The sequence below is a fragment of the Bombyx mori genome, chromosome 20 (assembly GCF_030269925.1).
Source record: "Bombyx mori chromosome 20, ASM3026992v2".
Taxonomy (NCBI): domain Eukaryota; kingdom Metazoa; phylum Arthropoda; class Insecta; order Lepidoptera; family Bombycidae; genus Bombyx; species Bombyx mori.
Genome location: NC_085126.1, coordinates 11,863,608 through 11,883,162, shown reverse-complemented (window position 1 = coordinate 11,883,162; position 19,555 = coordinate 11,863,608). Strand labels below are relative to the sequence as shown.

General features: G+C 38.9%; 1 protein-coding gene across 3 annotated transcripts in view; it reads right to left on the bottom strand.

Annotated features, from left to right (window-relative positions):
* LOC101742156 (protein CBFA2T1) overlaps positions 1 to 19,555 on the bottom strand; it is a 95,470-nt gene that overhangs the window by 50,945 nt on the left and 24,970 nt on the right. Inside the window, exon 1 of one of the 3 annotated variants that reach the window (XM_062674436.1) lies at positions 1,450 to 1,588. The exons of the other annotated variants lie outside the window; for them this stretch is intronic. The gene's annotated coding sequence lies outside the window, so the exon portion shown is untranslated. Of the gene's footprint in view, positions 1 to 1,449; positions 1,589 to 19,555 lie in introns of those variants that run through there. 3 annotated transcript variants of the gene reach the window in all.

Here is a 19,555-nt window from a genome sequence, read left to right as displayed (position 1 = left end):
AACAATGAATCGCTCAAGCTCTACACATGCCATTTCAATAATCCGTTCCACAGAGAGGCTCACAATGTCTTTACGTTCCTTACATTTATAATCTTTATTAACAATGATCAGTGAGCCACCTCGTATAGCATTCTCTCTGCAGAAGGAACTTACAACCTGGTGATTTTTAAAATTACAATTTAATTCATATTTTTTAAGCCAATGTTCAGTAACACATAGAACATTGACTTTATTATAATCTAGGAACAAATCAATTTCAAGTTCTTTACCCATCAAACCTTGTAAGTTCTGATGCACCAGGTTGATCACAGTTGTTTTCAAAGAAATATTATTTGTTGATGGGCTGTGTCCAAATAAATCATATTTACTGCAAGAGGTAAACTCTGTTGTCTTAGTAATTAATTTAAATTACTTGGAACGGATTCCAAATTAATAGATGTCATATTTTTTTTTCTGCTCAAAAGAAGCAGTAGGTTGATTAGCCAAATTCATGGCTAGATAAATGTGTAAAAAATAATGTAGCGAGTTTGCTACTTGTCTAAAATTGTAGCTACCTAAATAGAATTTGTTAGGTTTTGTCATAATAATACATTTATTTTTTATCATGCAATTAATGTCAATAGTATAAAATATATTTTCTGATTTGCATGGTGTCATTACATAATAATTATTAACATTAGAAATTGTCTGCATGAAATCATTAATGCAATGTCTGATTTTATTTTCTGCTGGCATACTCTAAATAAATGGAAATGCAAACATGATGATCTTTTTCACCTGTAGTGTTAATAATTGATTTATTTGATATTTTATATCTCTTATATCTGCATTTCCCCTTCTCCCAATCATTATGACTATTGTTGTGTTAGGGCAATGAGTCACATTTAAAATTTTATTGAGTATGTGGGTACATGAAGCCCCAGGCATACAATAATTTATGACAGATTGTCCCAAACACAGATCATTCAGCGCTACACCCATATTTTTCCCTAGTTCATCACTGAATATTTTAATAATGTTTTTAGTAAGCGCAGGTTTCATTATATTGTTTACAACGGGCTTAGAGGTAGAACTAGAAAATTGATTTTGACTATTGGAACGGTCTGGTACTGGAGAGCCTGATATAGAGCAAATATAGCATAGTGTACAAACTTACAATTCCAATTAATTATAGTCTAATTTCGACTACTGCGGGACCTCTAGTATATATATAAAAATGAATTGCTGTTCGTTAGTCTCGCTAAAACTCAAGAAAGGCTGGACCGATTTGGCAAATTTTGGTGTTGAATTATTTGTGGGAGTCCAAAAAAGGTTTAAAAGGTAGATAAATATGAAAATGCTCCGAATTAAATAAAAGTAACAATTTTGTTTTTTCTTTGATGTGTCCTCCGTCAGACGGATTCCTTTTGTTTGTTTTAAGTTTATTTTATACAAAATTATAATTCTTACTGGTGGTAGGACCTCTTGTGAGTACTGTATGTGGTACTCTTGTGAGTCCGCACGGGAAGGTAGCAAATGATGGTCAGGTCAGCTAGTAAATGATAAATTAAAGACTTAATTTACGAGAAGTATAAAATTCATGCGTTGCTCTTGGCGGCTAAATTTTGAAAGAAGATTGGTGTCATGGCGGACGTGGCTCGCTGACATTTTGACGTTCAGAAACTGAACACAGACAGAGACATTAAATAGAATGTGTTTAATCGGTGCGTTTAATTTATCGTATTACCAAGATCAAGGGCAGTCAAGCGACATGGTCCCCTTAATTTTTTTTATTGCTCTTGTAGGCAGAAGAGCGACCTATGTATACGGCCTATCTGATGAGGTGAGTGGTTACCGTCGCCCATGGACTTCGGCAACGTCAAGAGCAGAGCCAAGCCGCTGCCTACTGTCAGTCATCATAGAACACAAGATATTTGACAGATAGCGGCTTGGATCTGCCCCTGGCACTGCTGAAGTCCATGGGTGACGGTAACCACTCACCATCAGGTGGGCCGTATGCTCGTCTGCCTACAAGGGCAATAAAAAAAAAGATGCCTGAATCTCACTAACGACATTTTCAATATAAGCTTCCATAAATACAAGTTCCGAACAACAACATTCGGACCGTCGGTCTACCGGGGAATATCACCCGCTCGGTGAAAGATCTTCCCTCCGTCGTTATATCTCCACATATCATAATCACGGATGGCTGACTCCCGTTACTGTACTACAAAATATGCAAAGAAAAAATCGTAAAACAACAGACCAGAACAGAAACTTTATTATTTTTGTCTCTTAGAAGGGGCTCTCACCTGGTGTTAAAAAGTTACCGGAGTCCATAGACATCTAAAACGTAAATGCCGCCACCCACCTTGAGATATGAGTTTTAAGGTCTCAATATAGTAACAACTACTGCCCCACCCTTCAAACCGAAACACATTACTGCTTCACAGCAGAAATAGTTATCTACTCTCATCAATGTCTATAAATTACTAAAATAAATAAACACTTTTATGAGTAGTTACTTTCTCCTTTTGAAACTTATTAATTGACGCACAAAAGCACACAAAACTATCACGAAACCGCGACATTCGTTGTGAAAACTCGACTAAAACAAAAACTTTGAAAGCTCGCGTCACCATTAGTCAGGGGCGGAGCTTAAGAGCACCTGTGAAAACTGATTAAGCGCATAACTTAAGGCAAATCCTTCAATTACGTGCGAAAGTAAAAATTGTATTCGGGGGGTGTGCACCTGACGCGCCCATCTGGTCCCAGCGCACACCCCGGGGAGGCAGGCGCTGGAAATACACTAGGCTCTCTTTCACCTACCCGCTTTTGCTGCGACGCTATTATAAATAAATAAAAATAAAATAACAAAGCCTTTTATTTCTTCCAGAAATTGCTAGTTTACAGCTGCATAGTTTTAATAGTATAAAAAAAACAAATTTTATTTAATGTATATTTAATGGATATTAATTATTTTTTATATGAGGAATTTGAGTATGCTGATTTTCCTAGTTTTGGTATTTAAATTTGCGACGCTATTATGAGTTATTATTTACCACCTTCACTGCGTAAACACATATCGGCCCTTCGCGATACATTCAGCTGGTGCGAGCGAAGAATACTGGTGGTAGGACCTCTTGTGAGTCCGCGCGGGTAGGTACCACCACCCTGCCTATTTCTGCCGTGAAGCAGTAATGCGTTTCGGTTTGAAGGGCGGGGCAGCCGTTGTAACTATACTGAGACCTTAGAACTGATATCTCAAGGTGGTTGGCGCATTTATGTTGTAGACAGACTGAATAACAGATTTAACGCGAACGAAACCACACGGCATGACTAGTCAATGTATGTTATCTGGAGGCTGAACAAGGGCCGATTAATGATGCGATAGTTGATGTACAAAATAATATGTGCGTATTGTGTTGCTCTTATTTATTTATTTAAGGATTACCGACAGGGTTTACAGTAAGACATAAAATAACATTGACATGTATAGAGCAATTGATAACTGCAACTCTAATTATAGGCAATCACAGCGTGCATTACATTAACATATTAATAGAGATTTAACAATACTATACATAATAATAAAAAATTAAAAACAGAAAGACAACAAGGATAGTAATACCCGAGTACTCAGACCAAGGCTGAGGCTGAGGTTCAACAACAACTTTTTATAATTTTGTTCTTAAATATTGGAAGGGAATCGCCAAATATGTCAAGGTTTTCAGCTTTTCTAACTAGATTATTATAAAGGTTAGTTAGACGAGGAGTAGGTGAGTGCTTGCCTAGATTGGTTCTGCTTTTATTTTGTTTTTTTTTGTAACTTAAATTTCTATTTTCACTTTCTACTTATATGTCATTTTGATTGTGGAAACACATTTGGGTATTGTTTTAGCTATTTTTTAAAATATTATATTAATATAATATTAAATAAATTAATACGGAACCCTCGCACTAATAGCACCGAGCTTTGAGTGTACCTGGTGGTCAACTGACACCTGTCAACGTCAGACCTTCCAAATCAAGACACACGATGCAGGAGCATGTCAGATGGACAGTGTTTACAATTGTGAGATTTCTGATATTAAAAGCTCACGCCCCCGGCCATATGGCGGCCACGTGCTTTCGTCAGGAGTGCCAGAGCTTACGTCAGTGGCATAGACTGTGATTTCGTAGAGGCGTTATTGTAGTTTAGGGGTTATATACTCATCGATGTTCAGGAGGAAATATTGGTATTGAATCCTCTAAAACGTCAATGGTATGAAAATAATAATTTTAATTCTTAGAAATACATAATTCGAATTATAAATTATTTATACATCCCAATACGTAGATCATCATATTATGTCTACGATTCGCTAAAATTCAAGAAAATGATATAGGTACCTCATATTACTTTTGTATTTAATAGATTTTTTTTAATTAAAACTATATTCCGATAAATAAATGGAAGTGAAAGTGTGTTTAATAATAATTTTATTATAAGTATATAAGGTATTATCTATACTAATATATAAATCTACAGTGGTTTTTACGGATGTTCCGTTATATCCACTGAACCATGCATCCGATTGACTTGAAACTTGGTATCCAAGTAGAAAGTACATATACTTAATGGATAGGCTAATATTTATATTAGTTTATCAGTAATATTTATATGAGTGTTGGACTTCCTAATAATAATGACAATAAGTAATAATGTTAATTTTAAATGCCTAGTGTTTTTTATTTTATTTTTATTGCTTAGGTAGGTGCACGAGCTCACAGCCCACCTGGTGTGAAGTGGTTACTGGAGCCCATAGACATCTACAGCGTAAATGCGCTACCCACCTTGAGATATAAGTTCTACAGTCTCAAGTATAGTTACAACGGCTGCCCTACCCTTCGAACCGAAACGCATTACTGCTTCACGGCAGAAATAGGCAGGGCGGTGGTACCCACCCGCGCGGACTCACAAGACGTCCTAACACCAGTAAATGTAATGTCAAGAAATCGAACACAATCTGTGTGTTCGTTCTGTTGTCGCGTGTTCTATGTCAAACATCTGTGAGGTGGTGCGCGAGCCACCTATAGCGGACACGCGGGAGGAAGTCGTGGGCACACTGAAATATGCAAGACGCGCCACCGGTGTAAACTAAACCGAATAGTTGGTGCTACAAAGATAAATAATATCTAGAAACGGTTCATTGCTCAGCCATTAGTTCTTAAACGAAGATACGTCGGGCTTTTTTATTTTTTATTTTTTTTTGGAACGTAGTTCCTTATGGGTCTATGCGGAGGGATACCCTAACGGGGAAAAAACGTCCGTAACGTAAGATTTTTTTAGTAATGCACACAGCGTACGTCTTAACTTTGTAATAACGTACAAAAAATAACATATTTTTTTATAAATAATTGTGAATAAAATAAAGTTGATAACTTTGTAAAGTACTTTTTATTTTTTAATTTTATCGATGAAAAATTCATAATAAAAACTGTATACCCGAATAATTACTTTCATTATACCTCGAATAGAATTTAAAACTTATATTTTTATAATAAGGAACTTCGTTCCTATCCGGTGTCCCACGACACCACACATCTTTTTTTATTCATTTCGTAGCTTAAGAGGCTAATCCAGCTACGCGTGACCTCAATCTGATAGAATTTGCTAACACTAGCCCTAACACGAGCAGTGCATTGCAGAATCTACCACCGGATAGGAAACGCGACCCATTGAAAAAAATCTGGCCAGAAACTCAATAGGCTGTGTCTCTAGGTTAGCCTCTTGATTACAAGATACGGTATTGACAAGGGAAATGTCTTCTATTATCTCGTTAGAGCGATATACCCAATTATGTCTAAACTAGAGGTCCCGCAGTAGTCGAAATTCGACTATAATTAATTGGAATTGTAAGTTTGTACACTATAATGATTGAATTTTATACTTCTATAATCACAAATTTTGCCAAGACTACACTATAAAAAATATTAACAAAGACAAACAATATTTAATCTCAATTTGACAACAGACGTCAAGAACAAAAGTTTGACAATGAATAGTATGCGTGCGTGTGTGCGTCAAATACATGGTATGTAGTGTGTGTAATGATTTCTTTATTGATTTAATGTATCTTTTATGCATTATTTAAAAAAAATATTAGCATTGTCCACTTCTTCTATATATTCTCTATAAATGTGGAAAATTTCATACTCCTCCGTCCGCACAATTTTCGTAAAAAGGGATACAAAGTTTTTGCTTCGCGTATTAATATATAGATAACGCAAATTTTTCATGAAAATGTCATTGGCACGATTCTAGTTTTTGTCAGAAATGCATTGCTTTTTATTGAACTCTATAGTATACAACGAAATATATGACCATCCAGATATTTAGTTAGGGCATAATCAAAAGCGATGTTGGCAGACAAGACTGCATGCACCCCGCGCGTCGATTGACTAAAACCATTTTATATTACCTATACCACGAAAAGTTTCAGCGAAACACAAGAAAACTCTTTCCTTTTTTTTTGCATAGATAAGTGGATTAGCTAACAGCCCACCTGGTGTTAAGTGGTTACCGGAGCCCATAGACATCTACAACGTAAATGCCGCCACCCACCTAGAGATATGAGTTCTAAGGTCTCAGTATAGTTACAACGGCTGCCCCACCCTTCAAACCGAAACGCATTACCGTGCATACGCATTCTGCCGTGAAGCAGTAATGCGTTTCGGTTTTGAAGGGTGGGGCAGCCGTTGTAACTATATTTGAGACCTTAGAACTCCCATCCCATCCTCCCATCTAAGCAATAAATTTTTTTTTTTTAAATTGGCTGAATAGTTGTATCTACGGGTGTAGTTTGACAACAAACTCTGCTACCATCAAACTTAATATTAGATAATCTAGAAAAGTTAATAAACGAATTCATAAAGAATCAGGAGGAATTGAAATAAGGCGGTAGAACGTCATCTGTCGCGACGAATCTTTTATATATTAATGCGGGCGACATCTGGCAACCCCTTGCCGATATTGTAATGCAGGGTTACCAGGTTCTGCGACTATTTCAGCTATGGTTTTTAAATAAAACGGAACTGGATTGCCGCTTAGTTTATAAACAATACACCGATATGATAAGGCTTCTGTCTTCGGAGGCATACAGCCCTGCTGATGGGGAATAGTTATCGACACTAATGTCCACTGCTTACAGCTGAAGATTGTTTTCAAGTCTGAATTGAAGGAGAATATGCCTTCTGAGAAGACCATTGGGCCTTCTTGTTTTGAGGGCGGATATTTTAGGGCCCTACCGCGCTAAACAACTCCCCTGCACTGCTACACCCGTCGTCTGATCTCCGTCCTGGGTCAAAACCCAGTAAACAGTAAGGGTAGGGGGAAGACCATTGTGCCTAAGTCAAGTTAGAATAGAATAGTGGATAGTAAGAATTACCTCTAAAAGGCAATGTAGGATATAAATGCAGCAGTTCTTTTTAGTACAAAACGTATCTATCAAAATCTCGTGTTGTATGAAATAGTGTTATATGAGTCTAGAAGCCAGTACAAAAAGAAGTTTTTTTTTTTTTTCTGTGAATCAAACATCTCAACTATGCCTGTGTATATATAATTTTTTACATACGAGCTGCACTAAAAGTATCGGGAATGGAATATTTCCACTGTTCCTGTCATATTAAAATCTTTTTAATTGAAAACTCCTTGGTTTCAAAAATCGAATACCATTTATTTATTTAAAAAAAGATTCTCGGTCTTGTCACGAGGTTTTGTCTAACTTGTTTAGTCGTTGAGAAAATGGAATTGACTCGAGAAAATTCAAGAGCGATGATTTATTATGACTTTCACACATGGTTTAACACAAAAACAGTGTGTTGACCGGATGATTTCTGCATTTGGTGATGAAGCCCCATCCAAAACCACAATTTATCGCTGGTTTGCTGAGTTTCAACGTGGACGTGTCAAGCTCAGTGATGATCCCCGTCAAGGTTGTCCAAAAACTGCAGTCACCCAAGAAAACGTTGATGCTGTGCGTAAGCTGATTGAGGAAGATCGACATGTGACATACCGCGAAATTCAGGCAACTTTAGACATAGGCATGAGTCAAATACAAATAATCTTGCATGAACAATTAGGTGTAAAAAAGTTGTTTTCCCGATGGATACCGCATTCGCTCTGTGAAGAGCAAAAAGCGGCTCACGTTACTTGGTGCGTCAGAACTCTCGAAAGATTCCACGCAGGATCCTCAAATGCTGTATACAACATTGTATCAGGTGACGAATCCTGGATATACGCGTACGAACCCGAAACAAAAAACCAGTTACGAGTTTGGGTGTTCGAAAATGAGTTAAAGCCAACAAAAATTGTTAGTTCACGGAGTGTTGCAAAAAAAATGGTGGCCACGTTTGTCTCCAAAACCGGCCATGTTACGACTATTCCTCTTGAGGGACAAAGAACGGTTAATGCAGAATGGTATGCTAGCATTTGTTTGCCACAGGTCGTTTCTGAACTCCGTAAAGAGAACTGCAACCGCCGCATCATCCTCCATCACGACAATGCGAGTTCTCACACCGCGCACGGAACAAAAGAGTTTTTAGAGCAAGAAAACATAGAATTATTAGACCATCCGCCGTACAGCCCCGACCTAAGCCCTAATAATTTCTATACTTTCCCTAAAATAAAGAATAAATTGCGTGAACAGAGATTTTCATCACCTGAAGAAGCTGTGGACGCCTACAAAACGGCCATTTTGGAGACCCCAACTTCCGAATGGAATGGTTGCTTCAATGATTGGTTCCATCGTATGGAAAAATGTGTCAAATTTCGCGGAAAATACTTCGAAAAGCAATAAATACATTTTTAAATAGTAATGTTGTGTCACTTCGTTAATTCCCGAAATTTTCAGTGCCGCCCTCGTACTTCTATACTAATATTACAAAGCGGAAGAGTTTGTTTGAACGCGCTTATCTCAGTAACAACTGGTCCGATTTGAAAAATTCTTTCAGTGTTAGATAGCCCATTTATTGAGGAAGGCTATTTATTATAGACTATATAACATCACGGTAAGATCAATCAAATAAATAAGTGGAGCACCAATAAAGAATGTTTCAAAATAGGGGTTTCAATGGCTTCCTTAACATTCTATAATTCAAAAATATTTTCACTTTCTACGTGCTACCGTGAAGCAGTTTCTGCCATGAAGCAGTAATGCGTTTCGGTTTGAAGGGTGGGGCAGCCGTTGTAACTATACTGAGACCTTAGAACTTATATCTCGAGGTGGGTGGCGCATTTACGTTGTAGATGTCTATGGGCTCCAGTAACCACTTAGCACCAGGTGGGCTGTGAGCTCGTCCACACATCTAAGCAATAATTTTTTTATTTTTTTTGCGTTATGCCAAAGTAACTATTCCACGCGAACGGAGTCGCGGCCAAAAGCTTGTTCTATAATAAGTTCGGTAAACAGTATAAATTAGTAGCTGAAGAGCGCGGGTCGCAGCCGGCCGGCCCGCCGCGCAAACAAACGGACAAACAAACATATATAACCGGATACGCGGATTACGATGTTTGCTGGGACGTTCGAAGCGTTGCCGTTATAAACGTTGCGTCGTATTAAACGGATTCCAAAATGAATTTGAGCTGTGTTTAATGGTAGGCAGTGGCTTGGCTCTGTCCCTGGCATTGCTGAAGTCCATGGGCGACGGTAGCCACTCACGTGGGCCGTATGCTCGTCTGCCTACAATGGACAATAAAAAAAAGAAAATGTAACTCTTTTTTTTATTTATTTTTATTGCTTAGATGTGTGGACGAGCTCACAGCCCACCTGGTGTTAAGTGGTTACTGGAGCCCATAGACATCTACAGCGTAAATGCGCCACACACCTTGAGATATAAGTTCTAAGGTCTCAGTATAATTACAACAGCTCCCCCACCCTTCAAACCGAAACGCACTACTGCTTCACGGCAGATATAGGCGGGGCGGTGGTACCTACCCGTGCGGACTCACAAGAGGTCCTACCACCAGTGAGTGTTACTCTCTTTGTCGTTTTAATTCTCGGTAACCGGTGTGTCCTAACAAGATTATGCCACTATTCTGCTCGCGTTTGTCGCGAAGTAATTCCGTTTTGAAAAACGGGTCAGCTGTTAAACAATCTCTTTGACACATATCACATGGTCGACAGCTCATTCGCATGCGTCATACGTAATCTATACATTAATACGTGAAGCAAAAACTTTGTATCCCTTTTTACGAAAATTGCGCGGACGGAGGAGTATTAAATTTTCCACACTTATAGAGAATACTAGCGACCCGCCCTCGCTTCGCTTCGGACACATTAAAACAAACATGAAATCAAAAAAAAAATAAAAAAAAAATTTAAAAAAGTAGCCTATGTTCATCAGGGACAATGTCGGCTTCTAATGGAAAAAGAATTTTTCAAATCGGTCCAGTAGTTTCGGAGCCTATTCGAAACAAACAAACAAACAAATCTTTCCTCTTTATAATATTAGTATAGATATAGATAGAGAAGAAGTGCACAATATAATATTTTTTTAAAATAATGCATAAAAGATACATTAAATCAATAAAGAAAACAGTACACACACTACATACTATGTATTTGACGCACACACGCATGCATACTATTTATTGTCAAACTTTTGTTCTTGACGTCTGTTGTCAAATTGAGAATAGATTAAATATTGTTTGTCTTTGTTAATATTTTTTATAGTGTAGCCTTAGCGAAATTTGTGATTATAGAAGTATAAAATACAAACATAATAGTGTACAAACTTACAATTCCAATTAATTATAGTCGAATTTCGACTACTGCGGGACCTCTAGTAACTATTAATACATATATCACAATCGTACAAATTTAAAGACAAAAACATGAATTAAAGAAAAAATACAAATGGAACAAAACAATCTTCCGTTACCAAGAAAACTCTAAAGTATTCAAAACATTGTATATAATAATGTTACGCGCTGGAGTTCGGGATAAATAAAATTATACCGAATTACAAATTAACACTGTATTAGCACTCACTTCACAAACACCCTAAAATTCTCAATTAGCTTCTGCTTCGCTTCAGGCGATCCGTTCGCTGCTTCGCGTCGAGTAGTTCCGATTACTGACTAACTGCGTGCCATCTCTGCAACGCTTTTATAGTCGAGACGAAATCCGAATCGTCGAGAATATTCCACACAAGTCGAGTATTGTGTGTTTCCGCTATCTGACAATAGATGGCGTTGTACTTCTCAAGCGCTCTAGATCTTATTAGATCCTTCGATATTCGTTCGGCTATTCGGCCATAGACGGCGTTACTTTTACCGGCGTAACAATAATATAATGACAATTAAAAATGCACGATTAAATCGTAAAAGTTATTTCAAATCTGTCTAATACTCTCGAATTCCATAGAAAAACTAAAATAAGTAAGCACTAGTCTTGACAAATCATATTAGATTGTTCCAAGCTTACGTAAATGAATAATGAGGGCTCAGACAGTAATGATTTTGAAGTAAGAGTGATATTTTGAATACATGCCAGCGATTGGGTACATATGGTGAGTATAGGCTCCGGTGAACACTTAATATCAGAAAGGCCGTGAGCTCTTTTCCCAATGTGGAAAATATGTATCTCTAAAAAGGCCTCTACGAAATTATAACAAAATTTGTCCATCGTAGCGTTACGTAGCGATAATTTTAAAACTGTAGTGTCTACGAGGGGCTACGAATTAAGGCTAAATTTAAATTTTATTAAGCCGCTACATTTTTTGCTTAGCAGAGATATGAGTTTTGTTAATATATTCTCATAATAATAAAATCTAGTCGCAAACATCCATTGCATTTGAGGCAGCAATAAGACAATGCTTGCTCCGACCGATTTGAGACATGATGATTCCACTTACGACCTATCGCGAAGGACGATGGATGATCCTAGATGACAAGTCACTCAAAGATATTCAAACGTGCTGGTGGTAGGACGTCTTGTGAGTCCGCACAGGTAGGTACCACCACCCTGCCTATTTCTGCCGTGAAGCAGTAATGCGTTTCGGTTTGAAAGGTGGAGCAGCCGTTGTAACTATACTGAGACCTTAGAACTCGTATCTCAAGGTGGGTGGCGCATTTACATTGTAGATATCTATGGTGTCAAGTAAGCAATAAAAAAAATACCAGTGCAACTATGCATAATATTTCTCAATTAACTAACAATACTCATATTATAAGGTACATACTATTATATAAACATATTTAGTTATATTATATTACATAAGCTTATTTCCAATACAAAGGTATGAAAGCGTAAATCGTATGGAAATAACGCCTCGGGCAACACAGCTGATACTCGTTTGGGGGCGGCGCGATGTTGCCAACGAACAAAATAATATTTTAACAGAAATGAAAATGTCATTTTGTATTTTAGTCCTAAGGATAATTACTATTGCACTGATATTATACTTTATTACATCGATGAACAAGAATAAGTGAAAATAAATAGATTGATGGCTTGATGAAAAAATAAATCATTACTATGCGGATCTGTCGTGCGGCAGATGATCTTCATCTCAGTAAAATGGCGTCGTGCCAATGGCAATTAAGATCGCACAGTTTTTTTTGGTTAAATAACTCGTTTGTGCCACTTCTTATGTCTCAAGACAAACATTGACAACAAAATTGCACACAGACAGTTTATTATAAGCGTGAAGTAACACAAAATAAGGGACTTTTTGTGGTCTGTCAACACCGAGGACGGGGTGGCGGCTGATGAAAAATATACCCCCTTGGCACAGCTGCTAACACGTGGTGCCATCTGGTCCTCACGACAGGGCAATACTTGCTGTATTGCCTCCTCGAAGAACCGGTATTTAGGTCTTATTCCAATTTAGACTACTAATATAGTATTCGGCAAAATTTAATTGGGTAAAATCGAATCTATCGTCTTAATAATCTATAGTAGTATATAAAGCTGAAGAGTTTGTTTGTTTGAACGCGCTAATCTCAGGAACTACTACTAGTCCGGCTTAAATAATTCTTTTAGTGTTAGATAGCCCATTTATTGACAAAGACTATAGGCTATACAACATCACAGTAAGACCAATACAAGTGGAGCACCAATGAAGAATATTTTCACTTTCTACGTAAATTAAGTGGGGAGTAAAATTTAGCGTTATGCCAAGGTAACTATTCCACGCGGACGGAGTCGCGGGCAAAAGCTAGTTAATTATAATTTTGAAGTTAAAATTGTTTTGATCACGTATTCCTTGGAGAATAATATTTTTCGCAACTAATTGATGAGCGAAAAATTACGTTAAAGTTAGAAACCTACGTCAATAGACAAGCTCTAACCTACTATAAGTGGTGTGTAAGGTCATTTACGAACCTAACACGTGTTTACAGATGTAATTCTCGAAGAAGTGATGGCTTAGCGTAATGAATAAAGCCTGAATTTGGCCTATTGCTTTCTAGGTCTAGGAGTAAAATAGGCCTTGCCTACCGAGAGGTCTTGCCATAAATGAAGAAGATCAACAATCGGTGTGGTGTCTTCGCGGCAAATCTTAAATGTGACATTTTACAACGCCAATCAGTCTCCACGTTCGGTTTGCTTAGTGCGAGTCTTTAAACGTTCTCGATAGCGTAAAAGTTATCTCACATTTGTATGGAATGGGATCGTTTGCCTACGTTTGCCGCTAGGGGCGCTGTTCCAACTGCATACACAATTGAGTTAACTTTTACGCTATCGAGAACGTTAAGAAACTCGCACTAAGCACTCTGATCCATCAAATGACAGAGCGAAGCTACATCGCGTGCACATAATGTCGATTACGAACGGGAGCCGAGCAACACGCAACCAAATCTATAAGGTATTATAATAATTTTAATTTTAAATGCCCAGCGAAGTGGACGGGTACAGCTCCTCCTCCTCGAGTCGTGTTCCTCATGTCTGAGGGGCGTGACCACCATCACCCATGAGCTTCAATCTTAAGATCTTTTTCCACTTTTCCCTGTCCACGGCGTCATGCAGCGCGCTGTACACTGTACTGTCCAAAGCGGTGCGGATCTGATCGGACCAACGAGTCTGGCTGCGGCCTCTAGATCTGTTGCCTTCAACTTTCCCTGTGATCATAAGTTTTTTCAGGTTATCGCCGTCTTTCCTCGCAATGTGACTTTTGGTCATTTTGTATTCGAGGATCCGCTTCAGACATACAGTAGACAATCTGATTTTGATGCCCAGTTGCTTCAATATCGACACGTTAGTCCGGAAGGCTGTCCACGGAATTCTTAGCATGCGTCTCCAACACCACATTTCGAAAGCATCGATGCGCATTCGGTCTGCAGCTTTCAACTTCCATGTCTCACCTCCATACAAGAAGATAGAGAAAACAACAGTCCGCACCAGTCTGGTTTTAGTTTTCAGGCCTATCCCTCTATTCTTCCAGATCTTTTGTAGCTGAGACATCGCACTTTTAGCCTTTCCGATACGTCGGCGCACGTCAGTTTCACATGAGCCCTAATAATATATATAATAAATAATAATAAATAAATTCAGCTAGTTTTTTATAAAACTAAAGAGTTTTAAAGGCTTTCAATGATAAAGATTTTTCTTTACATAGTATATATTGTATATACAGTGCTTAGAAGAGATGTATTTCAAAATGTACGGTGCGTGGGCAGGCGCGGGGGAGCCTAGAAAAACAAAAACACATCCAGGTGCTCTTTCCCACACTGAGATAGGCGCCGGCACAGAGCACAAACAAATAGAACTGCCAGTTCATACTAACACATCTTATTACCACATCTCTTTCATCACATCTTTTTTTTTATTGCTTAGATGGGTGGACGAGCTCACAGCCCACCTGGTGTTAAGTGCTTACTGGAGCCCATAGACATCCACAGCGTAAATGCGCCACCCACCTTGAGATATAAGTTTTAAGGTATCAAGTATAGTTACAACGGCTGCCCCACCTTTCAAACCGAAACGCATTACTGCTTCACTGCTAAAACAAGCAGGGCGGTGGTACCTACCCCCGCGGACTCACAAGAGATCCTACCACTAGTATTTACGCAAATTATAATTTTGCGGGTTTGATTTTTATTACACGCTGTTATTCCTTCACCGTGGAAGTCAATGATGAACATTTGTTGAGTACGTATTTCATTACATTTTTTTTATCCAAGGTCGTACTTACTCGCGAACATTATTTACAGCGCGTTACTGGTTAAGATCCTCTATGAGCCCACACAGGTAGCTACTACTATCTTGTTCATCCCGACGCGAAGCTGTCATGTCTTTCGGTCTGAAGGTTGGAACAGTCGTTATACCTTGTTTCTCGAGATGGCTGCTAATAGTCTGCGAGTGTGCGGGGACGGGGGTTGGAGGGTTGGGGGGAGTGTCTCTAACATTTGGGAATGTTTCGTAGATTAAGTTTATTATGTAACAATTATTAAATAACAATTTATCTAATATAATATATGACATTGCATTATTTATTTATTTATTTAAGGATTACCGACAGGGTTTACAGTAAGACATAAACTAACATTGACATGTATGGAGCAATTGATAACTGCAACTCTAATTAGAGGCAATCACAGCATGCATTACATTAATATATCAATAGAGATTTAACAATACTATTAATAATAATAAAAAATTAAAAACAAAAGAAAGACAACAAGGACAGTAATACCCGAGTACTCAGACCAAGGCTGAGGCTGAGGTTCAACAACAAGTTTTTATAATTTTGTTCCTGAATATTGGAAGGGAATCGCCAAATATGTTATTATTATTATTATTGTTTGGTATTATCAGATATTTGCAATCTGTGAAGGCCGGAAAACCCATTGTATATAAAATTGTCCCTGTGATGTCTATGAACACCTCTGACCACTTAACAAGTGGGCTGTGAGCCAAAACCATACCAACGCAAACAGTTCTTTAATGCCCAAAGTCCGTTCTATCTATACGTATGTTCTATGTAAATGCCTTAAGCGGTATTAGCATAGTTACGAGACTGGGAACTCGGTCATCTGTCGGCTGGTCTCCCGCTGACGAATACAGCTCTGCCGTAATATCCAGTGTTGCCAAATACAGTCACGAAGGAAATTCAAATAATTCGCACGCATCATGTGGTTTCCCAGATATGAATTAGAGAAGATCATAATTTCGGGTCGCTTAGAAGGCAAGGACGCCGTGGGCAGAACACCAGCTAGATGGTTAGATCTGGTAAAGGAAGCGGTTGGTGGTAGTCTATACCAGCGGTCCATGCCACCCATGATCACGAACACTATGAAGGAAAGTCACACGTGGTCGCGATCCTCAGCAGTGAGGGAACGATGAAGAAGAAGAATGCAGCAGTAATGCGTTTCGGTTTGAAGGGTAGGGCAGCCGTTGTAACTATACTTGAGACAGTACTTCAAAAGCTCGCAGTAAAGAAAATACGCACAGCTTTATGGCTTTGAATGGGCGATCAATCTTGCAACCCATCTGATTTTAGGTACATATCAGAGCCTCTGGTGATTACTAGTGGTAGAACCTCTTGCGAGTCCGCACGGGTAGGTACCACCACACTGCCTATTGCAGCCATGAAGCAGTAATGCGTTTCGATTTGAAGAGTGGGGTAGCCGTTGTAACTATACTGAGACTTTAGAACTTATATCTCAAGGTGGGTGGCGTATTTACGTCGTAGATGTCTAAGGGCTCCAGTAACAACTTAACACCAGATGGGTTGTGAGCTCGTCCACCCATCTATGCAATAAAAATATATAAAAAAGAAGCCGAAAAGTGACACTATAGAGTTCATGGTTATCTGGAAATTGCTCAAGTCTACAAGAATATGGTGATACGGAAGTAATCCAAGAACAAATTTCAATGATACCTATGTCCGTAGACATCACCACGTCTCACTCTTCAAGCCGGAGCGTCTGAGTGCTTAATAGATAAATAAACAGTATTATAATATCTACCCGTGTCAGCCCACGCTCATCATCATCATCAGGCTGCGGCAGTCCACTGCTGAACACAGGCCTCCCCCAAAACTCACCACTGAACCCGATCTTCGGTTCTACGCATCCAGTTACTGCCAGCTGCCTTGCGCAGGTCGTCACTCCATCTAGCAGGAGGGCGTCCTACACTACTTTTTACTGGTGGTAGAACCTCTTGCGAGTCCGCACGGGTAGGTACCACCACCCCGCCTATTTCTGCCGTGAAGCACTAATGCGTTTCGGTTTGAAGGGTGGGGTAGCCGTTGTAACTATACTGAGGCCTTAGAACTTATATCTCAAGGTGGGTGGCGCATTTACGTTGTAGATGTCTATGGGCTCCAGTAACCATGTAACACCAGGTGGACTGTGGGCTTGTCTACCGATTTAAGAAATAAAAAAAACCACGTTTGCCGGTTCGCGGTCTCCACTCCAGAACACGTCTACCCCAACGGTTATCGGTTCTGCGACTTATGTGACCAGCCCACTGCCACTTCAGCTTACTAACTCTGCGAGCTATATCGACGCCCACGCTCCAATATCAGTAATTACGCAAATTTATTTAGTTTGCTAGTTAGATTTTACACGACGCCATTCCTTCATCACGTTCAGAGCGTATTTCGGTATTACATGTATTTTCTCTTCGAACGAAAGTTGTGGAGAGTGTTCGGTGATAGGCAGCGACTTCACTGTGCCCCTGATGTTGCTGATGTCCACGGGTGACAGTAACCACTCGTCATCAGATGAGCCGTCTGCCTTAAAAAGGCAATAAAAAGCTCGCAATGTTTTCTAGCCTCTTGTTACCTAAATCTTAGTTCACAAATAGTTTCTAGAAGAATGTCCTGACAATAGACTGTGAGGTTCGGATGGGGTGAGCGTCTCACGGATCACTTGATGTGGTGGCAGGCAGGGTCACCACAATGACTGTGTTACTTCTTCTTCACTCTCTTCTCTCTTCAAGCTGGAAAGCGCTGCGCCGAACCAGAATAAGTCGGGCAGAGGTTCGATTTGTGCGTACCTTCAAAATGGCGTAAAATAAAGTCGGTTTTAAACCATAATAAGTTAGAGGGACAAGCCAACAGACTAAATAACGATACCGTTCAGATGCGAATTCTTTGTAATAGAAATTACGGGACTCTTAGTATTTATACATGGAATCAGCTTTAAATCAAAGCCTCCAAAGACAAATGCGAATTGAACAAAACAACAAAGCTTGAACGAAAATAATTTTAATAAGGTCGTGTTTTGAGAACCGCTATATACTTTAGTACGATATTCATTGCTTCCTGAACGCTTTAGTAAAAATCAAGCTTAATACGAATTCAGCATTCACAAGAAGACATTGAACGCTGCTTTTGTAATTCCTTCGAATTTTCAAAGTTCAGTATATTTTGGTGCTGTAATATTCCATTGCGTTTTGGGTAGCTGAACTTCAAAATATAAAGTTAGAGTAATGTAGCGAAACGGCAATGTATAGGTTGTTAAACGATGCGGTGGTAAGAGGTGCGGGCGCGGGCGTCAGGTGTGCCGGACGGCGCGCGGCGACGCCAGATTTTAATGAATGCCGATTCACTATAACTGGATGTGACTTACAAATATTAAAATATTTTAAAATTTACTAAAAATGCGAAAAGCTTTAGGTATAAACATAACTCAGTGACGTTTTGTTCTCATTACTAGCTGACCTGGCAGATTTCGTAGTGCCTCAATCGATAAATAAAATACCTAAACTTTTGTATAAAATAAACTTAAAACAGACAAAAGGAATCCGTCCGATGGGGGACACATCAAAGGAAAAACAAAATTGTTTGTTTTTGTATAATTCCGAGCATTTTCATATTTATCTACCTTATAAACCTTCTCTGGACTTCCACAAATAATTCAAGACCAAAATTAGCCAAATCGGTCCAGCCGTTCTTGAGTTTTAGCGAGACTAACGAACAGCAATTCATTTTTATATATATAGATAGAATAGATGTATATGACGGATAGTCATATATTGTGTGCTGGCAACTGCGAAAAACTACTTTTATGTGGCGCTAATGGAACGTAGATGGGACACAAACGCCATGAAAAGTAGATTCTCGCAGTTTCCAGCACACAATATAGTCTACCCGCCACAACTACCCGTCATACACGTTTCATTATAAAAGATAATGCCAATGATAATCGTAATTTTTTTTTCCCTTGTAGGCAGACGATCATACGGCCCATCTGATGGTGAGTGGTTACCGTCGCCCATGGACTTCAGCAATGCCAGGGGCAGAGCCAAGCCGCTGCCTGCCGCTTAATACTCTCCACAAGCCTCGTTTGAAGAAGGACATGTCATAGCGCTCGGGAAGCACCGTGGAGGGGAGCTCATTCCATAGCCAGATGGTACGTGACATAACCTGTTAGTAAGGAATTTTTTACATCATTACAACCTATAAGTTACCTCTCAGTCTATTAAACCTCTTAGAAATTACAAACGGTTCTTCCTGGAACATCAAATTATTTTATGTCACTCGATTATTTAATCTTTGATAGGTACATAGATTGTCTACTTATGTAGTATATGTATGATTAATTACAAATCGAGTCTATCAAGTCAGTTTATGTGTATTGAAC